The sequence below is a fragment of the Haplochromis burtoni genome, unplaced genomic scaffold (assembly GCF_018398535.1).
Source record: "Haplochromis burtoni strain Fernald_Lab_line unplaced genomic scaffold, NCSU_Asbu1 Contig_6, whole genome shotgun sequence".
NCBI classification, from domain to species: Eukaryota; Metazoa; Chordata; class Actinopteri; order Cichliformes; family Cichlidae; genus Haplochromis; species Haplochromis burtoni.
This window is the reverse complement of record NW_024582367.1, coordinates 3,889,864-3,905,200: the sequence shown is the minus strand read 5'-3', so window position 1 is coordinate 3,905,200 and position 15,337 is coordinate 3,889,864. Positions and strand designations below refer to the sequence as shown.

The 15,337-nt window shown below is 39.9% G+C and overlaps 1 protein-coding gene across 3 annotated transcripts in view; it reads right to left on the bottom strand.

The window, feature by feature from the left end:
* wnk4a (WNK lysine deficient protein kinase 4a) overlaps positions 1 to 15,337 on the bottom strand; it is a 48,798-nt gene that overhangs the window by 30,874 nt on the left and 2,587 nt on the right. The gene's annotated exons all lie outside the window — the stretch shown is intronic.

Genomic DNA, 15,337 nt, shown 5'->3' with positions numbered 1-15,337 from the left:
TTGCAGTAGCAACTGTGAAATACAGCGTTCAGAAAAATGTGAGCTGCCAAACTAAGCGGCACCGATAATGGGTGATTACTTCATGTGACTCATCCAAACCCGTCCTCTATTTAAAGCAACCATTGTTCATTTAAAAAGCCAATAACTGAACAATGTAGGGGAAAATTAGCTGCAGATGGAGACAAGAAAAGCAAATTATGAGCTGCATTAACACTGCAGTGCAATCATCTAATTACACTGTTGTTGATACTGGCCAATTTCAGGGTGACTTAACAACACCTCCTCCCAGTAAAGACATTCACTTAAGCTGTGACTAACAGAGGAATTGAAAACCGATCGTGTTCCATTATGTTTTGGTTTTACTCCAACCGTTTTCTCATTGGGGCAGCTGCTGTTTGATCAGAGTATAACTTCATAAGCAGGAATATTCATTTTATTATTACAGACAACTGTAGCCCGTTTTAGTTATAAGCCCTCTGGCATTTCCTAAAGAAGATACCCCCATTCGGCAAGGCCTCTATCCAACTTTTCCATGGTATATTAGCAGGCCTGCATCTGTCCCAAACCTCTCACTCTCTCTTTCTTCCACCTCCCCTCTCTGAGAATCGAGGCCAACATAGGTTGCATAACACCAGAGAAAGCAATACAGGGGGGAGCAACAACAAAAACAAATAATCTCCATTTTGAAAGGACAAGTGGGTATATCAATAAAACAACCTCAGAGTCAGAGGTGTGTGAGCATGCCTCTGCAAAAGCTTTTCTTCTACTGCAGCCTCTTCCAGCTAGATGATTTATTCTTAGCCACTCAGAGGTGTGTGTGTGTTAAGTTGGGGGTCTGCAATGGTTGGGGTTGGAAATACTTCAGTTCAGAGCCACATAAGTGGAGTTATATAAGCAGTGTTGATGGTATAGGAGGCAGGGGTATTAAGAAGTCCCTGTCAGCGCCCCTATTATGAGAACACGGACATGGACACAGCATGTCAGCCAACATTTGCACCAAACCAGGTGGTGTGCAGTGCATACTCTGACTTAGTACAGGAATGAATGTGCATTTAAACAGACGCAGAAAGTATGTACGCGAGTTGGGGAGCATCCAGTCAATGCAGATGGACTGCAGCATCCGCAGGAATCTTAACTAAATGCAGAGTGAAAAGTAGGGCAAGTAAAAAAAAAGAAGAAGAAAGAATTCAGTCTCACTACGTATAGCCTGCAGGAATGCATCTTAAAGGTTTCAACTGACTTTTCAGTTCATTTCTCCTGCAAAAATAGAACTAATTCTCTATCAGCCAGGAGTTTATTTTGCGATTATTCAATGACAGACCTTTAGGCACAGTGTAATAATAATGGTTACTTTTAATTAGGTAATGCAGTAAGCCATTACCAAACCCTGTAGTAAACAATGGATTCTAACATCACCCACTGGTTTTAAATGCTGCATGATTAATCTTCTTGAACTGCTGCTCTTCAGCTGCTCCCTTTAGGGGTCACCACAGCAGATGATGTGTCACACCAACCCTCTGTATGTCCTCCTTTACTCCATCCATGAATCTCCTCTGTGGACATCGTCTTTTCTCCCTGCCTGGCAGCTACATAGTCACCCTCTTTCTAGACAGCTTCCTTTGTCCAATATAATTATTGTTTGGAAATGAGTGACATTGAGGGCGTGTCTCGTCCTTAAGCAACCAATCAGCACGCTTAAATAGAAGTCTAGCTTTCGACTTCCCAAAAAGAAAAACAAAATGATTCATTTTGTTTTTAAATTTTAACATATTTTAGATAAAATTTGGATAAAATTTTTGTATAAAAAGCCATGCTAACAGTATGTTAGTTCCATTCCCTTGTGGTTTATTCCTTCATTAAACACTGCAAGATAGCATCAACTGCTGCACCCTCAGCTAAACGGCTGCTAGTTTGTGTACAATTGCTTTCCTCCATTAGCTCCAGTACTAGCAGGCTTTAGCCATGCATGAAAAGTTCCATGTTGTTTCATAAGTTAAACATAATCTCTTGCCAAATAATTGCTAGCTCTATATTTTAACATGATTTTTTTTGTTGTTTTCTGTCAAGAAATTAAAGTTTAACTGGAAGAATTTGGGTTTTAATATGTTGGCGCAAGAACAAATTGCAATCTGCGATTTTCTAGCGCTAACTATTTAAATTTGTAAACCAAACAAATAACTCATCAGTTAAAAGAAGGGAAAGATCAACTGATAATTAGTAGAAAAGTTCAGTTGTAGAATAATAAGAATAGTAGTAGCTATAACAGTAGTTCACCTTATTGATATAATATTTTGATCATATTGTATTCAATTTAATTAAGCTACATACTCTTTATTTTATATTTGTTGTGGTTAAGTCAATTTAAACTGCGGTAACAAAGGAATTTCCCAACTCTGGGACAAATAATGTGTATCCTATCTTATCTTAAACTCTGTGTAAACCCGCTTTGGGACTAAGGCAAGTTTTCCCTCCTCTTCCTGTCATTAAGTTATTATTTAAAGTGACGCTAACAGGCAATAACTCCTGTGTCCTGTGACGCTGACAGTGAGGAGCCCAGCAGATAAAAACCAGAGTTCGTCTTGATCCTTTAACGACAGGAGGAGAACCTGCGCAGTTGCAGAATTAACAAACTAGTGTCCATCGGAGACTGTGATGACCGACTTGCCAAAAGTGAGGATTAAGGTCAAAGGCAACGTGGGAAAAAAGTCTGACCTCACAGCACTGAAACTGACATGCCCTCCCCTTGACTGACATACAGTTTGTATAAACACGCACGTAGGCACCTGCACTGGCACAGGGTGACATTTAGATGTTTGCAGGTGAGAACTGAAGCAGCAGTGTGCTCTTTCCAAGAAAACCTGACATGGTCTGTAAATGGAGCGGGCAGAGGGAGGTTAGCCATTAATCTCATAAGGATTGGGGAGTCAAACCAGCCTCTGACTGCTGCTCTCCTTCTGAGAGCCTGAATCGACTTGTGGTGCCCGCTAATTAGATACAGGATTACACTATCTCTTATGTGTTTTAATCATGAAAAGCAGCCTGTCATAAAGTCTTTGCCAGTGCTGCTCAGACACTTTCAACATCATATTGCATTTTAGGGTTAATTTTGACACTGATACTGTTATCTTATAAAATTTTATGCATTTCACTTTATAGTTGGAAAAACTACTTTTACATGTGGTGACACTGTTTATAGCAGCGGTGGGCAATTAATTTCCCCAAGTGGTCACAATTAAGACCCAAGTGTAACATATACTATTACCAGTAGCAGTTTTTGGAGAGATTAAATAAAAAAATAAATAAAAAAAAATACTGAGCCGAATTGAGTTCACCTTATTGGTTGGATTTGGTTTATAGGATACCGACTTGGTCGATTCGACCTCTACCTCTACTACAAGGCTATGTTTGTTTGCAAGCTGGGAGATCTTTTATCGCCTGTTGACTTTGTTATTCTTGACATCTCTTAATCTATCTGGTGTTTGCTTTTAGTAACTCATTAAAACGTCAGTCTTCTAGAAACTGCTCTGCATATATAGTACCATCCTGCACCTTCTCTGAGACTTCTTTTAAAGGGTTAGTCCTCTTGCCCTTTAGGCTGAGCATTGCATCACGCAGTTACAGAGATGGGGAACTTTTCCTTGCACGTTACATCTTTGATTGGCTCTGTCATTTTCTGTTGGCAGCTTGTAAGTAAGTAGTTCCTTAAACTTCAATTAGAAACTTTTGAAAATGCCAGCACAGTAAATGTGAATATGGACGATCAGTAGTTCTTAAACGACGACATGTTCATGGCTTGTGAACTTGGCTGGTGTTTATGCAGTAACCTGAGGATCATTTTGAGCTGTAACACCTTTCAGTCGATATCTGAGCAATCTCAGGTCAAGACAAAACAGATGGATGGACACTCTGACTCCTATCAGATGAAATAACTCTGCAAGGAAAGGATGTTTGGAAATGCCACAGTGCACAATATAATAGCTGTTCTGTCTAATAGTATGATGAGTGTAAAAGGAACAAACACTTTGTCCTCCACAGGAAACACATTGAATCACTGAAAGATCACAAGATGCCTGAAGGTTGCAACTTGGAAGAGAACTGCCTTAAAAATAAAGCCAAATAGTTCAACTCGATGACTCCAAATGAGACTAAAAGAGTAGAAAAGGTTTACTTATGGGTCACACAAATTCTTTTCTTTTTTTTAAGCTTTTTGTACTGTTCATAATGACATGAGAGTCTTTATCAGGAAAAGGACTTGAGTTCACACACAGTCATCCCCAGGGTTAAGAGAATGGCCAGAAAAAAAGAAAATATCAAGTTAGTGGCAAAAGAAAGCCCACACTGCTTTAAACTCATAGGACAGGAACAGCACAAATACAACACAACACAACACCAATAACCACTCTTTACAACCAAGGTATGGAGAAAAGGTGGCATGGTTGGAACTGAGTGATGCTAATGTGTCCATATGGCCCAATATGTTTCCACATAACATCAATATGTTTGTTGAATTTATGCCACAATAAATTAAAGCAATTTTGAAGGCTAAATAAAGGAGGTCCAACCTGGTACTAGCAAGGTGTACAGATTAAAGTACTTGAGGAGTTTAAGAAAGGTAACTAAAACTTGTGTACTTGCATTGTGGTTACAGGCAGGCTATTATTGTAAACTGCTGTAGACTCGACAGCCTGTCCTAAGCCATCAAAGATACATCTTCTACCTACAAAGAGCCAAGGCGAATCTGTGGGCTTTGAAACCTGATTAAACCGAGCCAACTGGCCACACAACTGTGGCAGTCAAAAACAATTATCTGTACGAGTACATCTCATGACAGGGAGGCTCTCAGTTACAGCTTCTATCATTCTTTTTAACAGTACTTTGCTTTTGTGCCTCTTGGGACGACAGAAATATGACAAACAAAGTTTACATCATTATTTTTGACTGCGTTCAAATTCCACTTTTGGCCTTTTTAATATGAGTGCTAAAACTAAAAAGCACAAAAATAATTTCTGGTGATTTCCATCCAAAAACTCCAAAAATGCTCCTGCACGCATCTTCATTTGGAAAATCAAATGCTGCAGATAATCTTCACACAATACCTAAAATTGAGTGAAGCTCCAACCACATTGGATGTTCCCACCAAACCCTTGGTTCTCATTACAGGAATTCTCTCAGCAGTAATTGCTCAAAAACATTTGCAATAATTATAACCAGGCTGTAACTGACACACTACAGGCTTCAGCAAGTTCATGACAATACATATCTGACAGGCTTTAAAGGCTCGTTACTCCAGGGTGTATTCCTTAAACCAGTTTTTACAGTAACGTTTTCACAGAAATTGACAACACTGTTATAACATTATGCGAACCTGCCCGATTCTATGCCTTGTTTAAACCTAATCAAGCCAACTCCTCCCAACTATTCAGCATGGATTATAAAAATGACATCTTAAGTTGCTTAATATTGGATGCAAGTACAAGAAAATTACCTTAAAGATTGTTTGATTTCACTTTGAAAGAGTTTATAAGCTGTGACTAATCGATTTCCTGTGATTAATGAGTAATTATCCATTCACCGTTTATTCATAGAAACGGTGTTCGAGTTGCCAGGTTGTAGAAGGTCCTACTAGAAATAATGCATGAACTCTGCAGGTATAAAGGTTAGTAAATCATTAATTAAGGGGTCAACAGGTTTGGACATGCAGCACCTCTTTCACAGAGTGTGAGCTGCCCAACAGTCTACTGATGTTTTCTTGGTGAAGACAATCAATTGTCATGCTGGAAGAGATAAAGGGATTATTCAGAACCTGGCAAGCTCCAAGTAATTCTTATGGATGTTGTGTAAAATCTTTGTAACTCATTAAGCATTAATACACATATTTTTACCCCTGCCTTGGTCATGATTTATTCACACTACCTGACATTTATTGCATCACGTGACTCCCCCAGGACAATCACAAGGAGTACCCATCAAGAATAATTTTCTCTGGATAAAACAAAAAAAAAAAGCTCTAATGCAAAAACACTCCACGCACACCAACTCCAAGCGAGACAATATGCTAAGCTTTCTTGGAAAACCCATTTGACAGAGATCACCCGAGAGGGTGTTGGAGTAAAGCCCTTTAAAGTTATGACCCCGGGCTGTGCAGCAAAGCAGAGCAAAGGTGCTTTCATCCCAGGATGTTTCTCTTTTTTATTATTAGTTTTTGTGATGTTAAAGCTGATAAAAACCCTCAGATATCACCTGAAATTCCAAATGTCTTACTGATATCTTATACCTGACAAATGTTTGACAAAGTGAAGCAAAATATGAAGCACATGCTGTGTACAGATGGTATGTTTGGTCCACTTTAAGTCTGGCTGCAGGAGGTTCAGAAGCATAGTGTTACACTTAAAACACGGGTCTGCTATCAAGTGCCACTGGCAACTAGCACCGGATACAGTTTACAAAGTGACGGTATGCAAGTGGTGCCGTATAACGGGAAGCTAACAGTATGAAAGATTTATGAATCCTTGACTAGCTGTTCAACTGTGTCCAACACACTCATACCTAAGCCTGAATGTGAGCACCAACTTTAGAAACCCACATAGCTTAGAGATAAATGGGATTTAAAATAGCACTACCAGTTCCATCTGGAGGAGGGGGATTGAGAAAACAAATTACAGTGTTTGCTGATCAGTATTGAAAGGTGCCAGGCTCTAAGACAGAGAGAGCCATTACTGTACACCACATTGGCCAATTCATGCCAAACCTCACGTAACAACTTAGGGCACATTTACACCCCTGACACCTCAGTCCTGCACACTCAAAGACACACGGTCAGTTCAGAAACGCCAAGGGGTGACCTCGTGAAGCAGCCTCTTTCCCTTACCAACTGTGGCCTCGGAGCCCCAACAGCTTTTAAAGCTTGAGGTCTTTAGTTTGTTTAGGAAGCAAGACCCAGGCCTCTTTGGGGCCCAAGCTGGAGGGTGACTAAATTCACCACCAAAGGAACGGCTGTAAACTGAAACACTGTCAATACTGAAAATATCGAGAAGGAAAGACATTTTCCAGAGTGGAGCTACTGCTGGGTTTATTTTTCTGAAAGCCCCTGTATACTGTTCTTATTATATCTTTGGCGAATGTTAATAATCGTGAGATAAAGTTTGTACTGAAACAGCCAAAAAGTTCAGAAAAAGATTACAGAAATTATTGTTGTGTTTATATTTAAGGTAAAGAAAGACCTTACAAATATTAATGAGAGATCCCCAGAGACCAGGTGTTCCTCCTATGAGCAAGCACTTGGTGGTGGATGACAGAAAATCCCTTTCAACAGGAATGGACACTAGTGGCATTTGAAGAGTATCTTAGAGCAAAACAGCATTCCTAGTAATGTGAGACAAGCCGGCTGCCATTTTTAAACCAGAACTTTGGCCAGGAGAGGAAAATATGGACCAGAAAATATATCACAGGACACCCAGGATGGTCATCAATCTGATGAATAATTCCCAACCAGAGTTATGACAAAGTATATTTTGTCTTTATGGGACATTATCTAAAGAAACAGATCTCGTTCCACCTGACACAGATCGTGACCAAGATTTTTGCAAGCCCATGTTACAAAGTATCTCATGCAGTTAACCTGCATAATTGCAGTTGCTGCACAGTGTCATGCGCAGACACTTTAAAAAGTGATACAAATTAACTTGGGACCAGTTTCGATATGCAGCTACAAAAAAAAAAAAAAAAAAAAGAGGCTAATCTGGGCGCACACTGGCTAGTTCTAATCTAGTTCAACAAAAGCACACGAGCATCACTGGAATACACTGACAAGACATATTAATACAATCTGCCTGACACAGGAACTTCCCTTAAGAGCTCTGACCCATATTGGGTAATGAACACAGAAACATAGAATGTCAACACTGGATTGTATAGAGGTGAGGCCAACACGTTAGGCAGGATTTATACTCCTGCGTTATACTTCCACACCTTAGGTATAGATTGCACTCTACACCTACCTAGAAATATAACCAGAGGCCACCTCAAGGAGACTTGCAACGACTACGATCGACCTGTTCAGTACCAATGTTTCCTTCTACGCATTCCTCTGACCTACCTGTAACCTTGAGTCATCATGAGCCAAGGTGTGAATTCTGTTAGATATTACCAACACCTTGCTATCATAATACGTTATTAAAAGGTCAAAGTGTGAGTCAAACACCTGAGAACGGATCTCAAGACTGCGTTACTGGTGGATGATAGTTGGCTATCTGCAAAAACTAAAAGAGAAGTCCAGTTTCTTTCAACTTAAGCGCTTAAGACTGCAATGACCTGGATGACTGAGAAGCAATAGAGACAGTATGCAGAATCAGTGCAGAAGCATTCATTAAGCTTTAGGCTCTTTGACCTGAGCAGCTTTGGCAGGTCGGAGCATATTGTCCTGCTGGGTGAGGTTGAAGCCGTCAGGGAGAGCTGTCCCAGGGGTTGGGGGAGGTTGCTTGGGATATAATGTTTAGCTAGATGGTTTATGTTAAAGCATCATCCTCATGCATGGCAGAAGTCAAGGTTTCCCAAAAGAACATTGCATTGTAAGGAGATGATCAATATTATTGACTTCACCTGTCAGCAGCTTTAATGTTGCGGCCCATCAATCAGGTTGTTCAGTGATGACGCGACGAATCCTACTTCCGGGTCTAAAGTAGTCTGCGTTTAATATGGCTTTTGTGTTGTTAACATGTTTAATGTTATGCATTTTCTTCTATTTGATCTCAAAAAGCTCCTAAAACAGTCAGTGATCACTGTTGACCTCCCTCGGCTTTTATTACCACTAATCATTTATTTAAGCTCAGTTTTTAAAACCTTAGGATGTAACTACAGCCCAGCCCATGCAGCAGTATATGAATGACTAACCTCATATGTGGATGGATTATCTCAGTTGTTCTCCTGGCTGAAGTTTGGTCCTTTTACAGCATCCTGCCATGCGATTACATTTGTTCCTGACCACTGACAACACTCACGTTAACTTTTATCGAGTGGAAAAAAAAGTTAGCTTGTTTATATTATGCTAACATAGCTGTGTCGCTAGCGGTCACGTAGCACATCATTATATACCAGCTAGCCCAACTTCAGTAACCCTACAAACGTCACTGCTGTTTAGTTTTCTGTCTTCATTTATGCTGGAAGTGATAACAGAGCTGTACGTTTTAATTTGTTTCCAAAACCCCGCAGTCAGGACATGCTATATTGTATTTAGATAGAAGCTAGCGAGCTAACTCCCTGCTAACTTCTAACTCCGTTAAATGTCATAAATTCCGTTTTCATGGATGCCTGGATGTTAAACTCAATTGTTACACCTGGTAGAGCAGAACGCTGATCATTTTATTAAAGATGAAAGACTTTAGACAGTTTTTCAACTCTCAGTAATGCCATAGTGATCGTTTGATATATGGACCTGCAGCGGAGTTTAGGCCCAGACACGGCTAGTGACGTCAGACTGAACAATCGGATATGTATTCAAAGCACAGAAGATAAGAGGGAAAATATACTCATGCTCAAGACAATGTGATTACTGTAAACACAAAAGATTCCTTTAGAGGAGCAGATACCGGTGTCATTTTAAAGGGATCTCACGGGATAAACCCAATACCAAGAAACAAGCTTTCCATTGAGCCGCACGTGAAAAACGTGAAGCGGAGCAAGTGATTGTATAAAATATGGGTTACCAGAGCACTATTACTGGAAGTTGGAAAACTTTAAACAAACCTGGACTACTTACTGAAATCTCTCACATGAAGAATTGATTCACTGAGGAAAAATAATAAAAGCAATGACTCAGCAGATACAGAGCCTTTGCCAGTGGCACATTTTAGCACGTAAATTTCACTAGCTCTATCGCTACATCTCGAGGACGGAAAACCAGTTTCTAATCTGTTCTTTCCGCTTGGTGTTTCCAGTCTGTGTCTGGCAGAGGTACATATAATAACTGAAAAGAGTATCATTTTTGTACATCTCAAGACATTAATATAATCTTATCTATTATCCTTTGTGTTAATCAAAACCTACGGAGTCTGTGGTTATTGTAAAAGCATTATTGTTGATTATTACTGTTTACATTGTTACCAAAACTGAGTAATTGGTAACAATAAGATTGTGTGACCTATCTCTGAATGCATTTCACATGTAATGTGTGCATTTGAGCTTGATTTCCCTTCTGTTACTACACCTTGAAATGATAAATGAAAAGTTTTATGTTTCATTTATCATGAATGTTGACATAAATACTGAAAAGATTCCTAAAAGATAAAAATTATTTTATCTAAAGTGGGAAACTGCCAAAAACCTGAGGATTTCAAAACCACTGAGTGTACTACTCCCTGCATGCTACTGGAAGACTAGCCAACATAAAAAGGACAAATATGAGACTGCAGTGCATAACTGAGCGTGAAGAAACAGCTTTTTCTGGTTTAAAAAAACAGCCAACTTACAGCTGAACAATAAACACTGTAAGTAACTGCTTCATTAACTGGTCAGAAATGAATTATGCTGGTTTGTAAAGGGAATAGTACAAACTGTTGTACAAAAACACAGAACAGGTCCCAGTCTAAAATACTCTGAGTTTTAAGAGCGCTGGCAGTGAATTAGCTAGATTTGTTGCTTCCGTAATTATCAGTTAAAATGATTAATTAAATTGTAACATATTAAATTTGTATTAGTTAATGTATGCCATTGGGAGAGAGGCAAGAGATGCTTCTGTGACCATCCATCCATCCATTTTTGGATCTGGGTTATTGGGCATCAATCTGAGCAGGAGACGCCCAGACCTCCCTCTCTTCGCCCACCACCTCTAATGTTTCCGGGGGGAAACACCGAGGTGTTCCCAAGCCTTCTGAGAGATGTAATCTCTCCAGTGTGTGGGTCTTATGTCTAAGAAAGCATCAATAAGCAGTCTCCTTGTGTATGGATTAGGTGAGTGACAGGTCCACGGTACAGTAACCAGTCCATCAAGCAAATAGAAAAAAACCCCCACACACGCTCACCTTTATACCTACACAAGAACTATGGTTTCCAGTGTAAACACACAAACACACCCAATGGCCCTGGGCTCAAAGCCCCTAAACAAAGAGCCTCATGCTGCCTCTGCTTGCAGCTACAGTATCCACCCTCACTAACCTGTTATCAACAGCAGCCAATGAGACACTGCTATCTAGGCACAGTGCTGTCAGTATTCTGAATGATACAGACAAGCTGTATCTTGCAGAGCAATCACCAAGACGTGCACATTCAGTACAGTACAAATTTCACAGGTGACCAACGTGCTCAGTAAAGGAAAAAAAACCAACAAACAGCGGGCCCCACATCAAAATGACGTTATGCCATGTGTACATGTAGGCTATCACTGTGCGCCTTCTTAACTTTCTACTCACAGAACATTGGCTCGCCCTGATAAGCTGATTTTGGGTGCACTTTGGGCCTTACAAGGAAAGACCATGTTGATGTTGGCTACAGTAGAGCTGATAGGAAGCCCATGGCTTGTCAGTGAACACTAGCCATATTCAGATAAAAGTTACACAGCCAGGCTTATACTATGAAACCCAGGCTAGCATGAGTGAGAGAGGGGGCAGGGGACGGGGGCGGGGCAACAGAAATCTTGGGGCGTGCCAAACTAGATTTATGCCTTTTTGTTTAGCCTCACAACTATACGGACACAGTAGCAAGACATTAATAAGGTTTTACAGCTTTAATTTAATCTGCTACTTCGATATGAGTATTAAAACTCTGAGCTAAAACGTAAACACTACATCAAGAGCCCAGTTTCACTGCTTCAGTAATGTTTCCAGGTCTTACTACAACTCGGCTGATGTACAATCTACCCTCCTTTTTTTTGCACCTAGACACAGGAACTATGTTTACTAGCGGCAAAAGGAATAAAGCACTGAAACAACAGGAGGTTATTTTCAATATCAATTCATTAGTTGTGCATGTTTTAATGAATTCATTGTTTATATCTGGAAAAATACTGGACAAGCTAGCCTGTGTGAGCATTCTGTAGTTTTCTGTATGAAAACTACCAGTTTATAATGGGTAAAAACCACTAAAGAAATGGTTAATAACAGCCCAATCTACATGCTTCAACAGCATTAAGTTTTATTTGTTTTAGAAGAAGCATTAGCTGAGGAAAAAAAATCCTCTTAAACAGTTTGTGACCATCAATAAAACCTCCAGGGTGCACCAACTTTAAAGATCTGGTTTCTCTTAATCAGCAGAAAACGGTCTTTCAGCCCGTATTTATGCATCTGAGGACCTGGTATTAATTGGTTGTGGGTGCTAAGGCCAGCCTTCCATTAATAACAGCCCTCATAAAAACACTGCACGATAACAGAAACTGTGTTGGTTTATGTTTAAAAATGAACCAAGCGTATAAAAGTGCCTGAGACGCTGAGGGGGCAAGGTTGGAGAGAACTGCTGGAAAGTGCTGCCCTTGAATAAGATCAGGTATTGTGCAACATATGCCCTTTACAAAGGATCACCAAAAAGGATATGTGCCTCAGTGAACTCATTCCTATCAGTTACTAAGTAGCTCGGTGTGCTGTTGCAGTCACTTGTGAGGTGCTGAACCTCCAAGCTCATTAATCCATGCAACGATCAGCATTTTAGACGCAGTAACAACAACTCTTCCTTTTGACTCAATGCAGTGCAGTGAGAACAGTATATGAATGGGAGGAACAGAGGGCCACACAACAGCTCATCAATTTTTCATTTCCTCTGTATTAACTTAAAAGCTCAGCGGTCAATACCTATATGGCACCTGAATTACCTGTGGGTGAGCAGTTGCTAGGTAGCTGCCACCTGTAAAGCAACATTATCAAGCAGCATTTAAACTCTTGTTTTATCCATAGGTAAGTGACAAAAAAAAGAGATGTATGCAGCCATTAAGAGGTCTGGAGGCTGAATGACCAGTGCAGAGACACCAACACTAACGAATACACAAAATGACCAAAAGTACAAGTGGAACTAGTTTTTTTTTTATCCTGCTTCATGGGCATCTGCGATGTGATGTAAACTAAGTCTTCTTTCTTTAAAAAAAGGAAAGAAAGAAAGAAAGAAAGAAAGAAAGAAAGAAAGAAAGAAAGAAAGAAAGAAAGAAAGAAAAAACTTTAAAGGATTCTGTAAAATTTGCAATGCTTATGCAAGAACTACGAGGGCGACTTTAATGGAGATTTGGATGAAGAGAAAAAAAATGTGAGAAGTGTGGCAGATGCAACTGAGCGTCTAAAGATAACCAAACAATCGGCACAAGTGTTTGGGTACAGTTTGTTTTAAAATGTTCTGCAGCACCCACTGGGTGTTACTTTATCAGCGTGCCAGCAGACTTATATAATCAGTTAGTGGTATTTTTGCCATGTCCATCCGGTTTTAAATGCATTGATAAGGTGTGTGTACTCAGCACAACATGTGATTAGGAAGAACAAAAGGATATGGATGAGCAATATCTGACTGTTTGCACTTGATCTTAAACCCAAAATAGCAAAGATCACATAAGAGCAAGTAATCAAGTACTGATTCTGATCAGTTCCTTATTTTTGAAGCTCACCCAGCATTAATTATGAAATTTGAGAATTTTAAAAGAAATCTGATAACACATGATCCAGAAATGTTTAGCATTAACATATAAAAGAAACAAATTGTATAAGCGTGACTATTAAACAACAAAATACCAGGATGTTTTGCTTCCTGGACGCAAAGTGTAAATAGACAACACTTTATGAACTGCATGAAAGTTTCTTATCTGTGCTTCAACTGGCTGGTAATGTTGTGAATGTCAATAAATCATTCATGTTTTAAATAATAAAGAGTGAAATTAAAAGCCCTCACTTACAATGTTGGCGCTGGATACAAAAAGAAGTCTATAAGAAAACAGCAGAAAAGCTCCAACACACTCAAATAGTGATCTTCCTCAGACATGTGTATGATTTCACAGCGTTTATATCTTTCAGGGGTTTTGTAAGCTTAAGGAAGCTTTGATTCTAGTGAGGGACTACTTTTCTCTGTATTAGTACAAGCCTTCATTTGGTTTATGAAGAGAGACAGCACACAAAAGTTTTCAGTGGCTTTAATGTCTCATGTCACAGAGGGTTCGGCATGTTTTCTTTACCTTTTACGTGATCGCACAATGCCTCCCTGTAGACGCCGCCCAGACTGCAATGCATTCAGCATAACAATGCAGCCAAACCATTCACAAAAGAACACCTCTCTGTGTCACAGTGACAATTATGATGAATTGAAGTTCTGATCTCTATAACTAGATGTGCTTTAAAACCTGTTCTGTATTCTGAACAGCTTAGAACATCCGGCAGATTAGAGCTCAGGCTCTGTAATACATAGTTAAAAGAGCTTAAGGCATTTCTACCTGAGTTGCAGTGACGCACCTTCCACTGCTGCTCCATCAACATTACAGGAGCGCTCTCTGTTTAGCCACCAACACTCAGCTTTTGAGTTTTACTTAAGCATCAAAAGGTGGACGGGGTGGTGATTTCACTTAAGAAATGGAACTGAATCTGAGTCCGTCTCTTTGAGGTTAAATTATCACAGCAGTAACCATATCAACAGTGGTCACCTTTAAGCTTATTAGGAGCGATTAAGGAGCTTAACTGGACTCATGTCTCAAGTAAAGAGATGAAATAGCATGCTTGTTTCCAACACAGAGCCACAAAAAAAGATTGCTGTACTTTTCACTCCACAGAAGGTGAAATCAGGGTTATGTCTGACCACAAAGTACCCCAATGGACCATTGCGTTTATTTGACTCAAACATGTGAAACATCAGTGCCTGTGTTGCATGATGCAGGTAATGGGTCATCTGTGCCCCAAGCAGGAGCCTGTGTGACTCTCCATCTGCTTCCTGTTAACAGATATCTGTTGTGTGACTTGACAGACAGGTGGGCTCTGAGGCAGAAGGTGCTAGAGCTTGAGCCTTAAGGGCAGATTCCCTTCATGCCCATACATTCTCTTATTATCTGCACTCCGATGGCTTCTGTAGAAAATAACTGCACAACAAAAAGTAGCTCTGTGCATTTTTTTAAATTCAGTAAAGAGTGCTTTTAAATGTAGATGCATCTTTTAAAAAAAAAAACTTCCAGTGTGTTTGAATCAAAACAAAAGTAAACATTGCCAGCATGTATATAGTGCAACATCCTTGTCACATGGTTTAATTTGACATTTAAAGGCTATGAGGACACAACTTCAAAGCTCATGTGGCTGCCAGTTACTGACACCCATCCACGTCACACACACACACACACACACACACACACACACACACACACACACACACACACACACACACACACACACACACACAC